At 49.5% G+C, this 1,246-nt stretch overlaps 1 long non-coding RNA gene across 1 annotated transcript in view; it reads right to left on the bottom strand.

Moving 5' to 3' along the window:
* Positions 1–661: 661 nt before the first annotated feature.
* Positions 662–1,246, bottom strand: part of LOC106536400 (uncharacterized) — a 3,463-nt gene continuing 2,878 nt past the window's right edge. Inside the window, exon 3 of the long non-coding RNA XR_001312548.1 lies at positions 662–688. This is a non-coding gene — a long non-coding RNA (uncharacterized LOC106536400). The remainder of the gene's footprint in view (positions 689–1,246) is intronic.

The following is a 1,246-nucleotide window of genomic DNA, read 5'->3' as shown; positions in this document are numbered from 1 at the left end:
ACACACACACACACACACACACACACACACACACACACACACCTGTGCTGGTCCAGCCTGTCCCTCTGCTGCAACACATCTGATTCAGTGAATGAATTACCTCTTCAGGTTCTGCAGACACCTGGTAATCACCTCCTGATTCAAATCAGCTGAGCTGGAGCAGAGAAATCTGCAAGATCGTGGTCCTGCAGGACTAGGACTGCAGCTAGCACACACACACAGACACACACACAGACACACACACACACACACAGCTCTGCTGGCGGACCACCCTGATCTCATTTGTTCTGGATTAAAACAGAGTGAATTGGATGGGAGGTAAAAGGTCACGTCAGGAGAGAAGGAATGAGTCGACGTCTGCAGCAGCAAGATGAACGAGTGTCTGCAGGATGAGCCTTCATCATGTCTCTGACCTCCTCCTCCTCCTCACATGATGAAACTGACCTCCACCTGGAGGTCAAGTCAGACCTCTTCTCCTCCTCCTCCTCCTCCTCCTCCTCCTCCTCTTCAGTTCGAGCAGCTTTGATGCAAACAGGAAACAGAAGAAGAAGAAGAGCTCTTTCCTTCCCAGATGAGACAAAATGCTGCTGGACAGGATGTCCCACAACAGGACCGTCCTCACCTGAGTGTCAGAGGTGCTTGGTCCGTCCAGGTCCACGTGGTCCCGTCCAGGTCTGCACAGTTCTGTCTGAAAGAACCACCAACAAACAAGCAGAAAAATGAAAACAAACTCAGAGAGGAGCCACATTAACACGTGTTTAACAGGAACTACTACCATTTCAGTGTGTGCATGTGTGTGTGTGCACAGCCTCGTGCACAGCCTCGTGCACAGCCTCGTGCACAGCCTCGTGCACAGCCTCATCTCTTGCTGGCCCGACCTCCCTCAGCACTCAGTCTCAGTACAAAGTCAAACCAAAACTGATTTATTATGTATTTCCCTGGACAGGATATTATAGCTGCTGATTAGCATACTGCTGGAGGTCTGCAGCACACACACACACACACACACACACACACACACAGATGTATGCACGCATGCATGCACACGCACACACAGAGCACAAGACACACACACACACAGCAAGTAAACAGTAAAGAAATAGAAAAGCTTCATTACTGTCAGCTGCAGCTGCAGCAGATCTTTGTCCTGTTTCTCATCAAACTCTCAAATATACTTTGGCAAATCACCAGCATGTAAACACACACACACACACACACACACACACACACACACACACACACACAC

This window comes from Austrofundulus limnaeus, unplaced genomic scaffold (assembly GCF_001266775.1).
Source record: "Austrofundulus limnaeus strain Quisiro unplaced genomic scaffold, Austrofundulus_limnaeus-1.0 Scaffold1802, whole genome shotgun sequence".
Classification (NCBI taxonomy): Eukaryota; Metazoa; Chordata; class Actinopteri; order Cyprinodontiformes; family Rivulidae; genus Austrofundulus; species Austrofundulus limnaeus.
The sequence above is the reverse complement of the archived record's forward strand: the minus strand, read 5'-3'. Positions and strand labels throughout refer to the sequence as shown.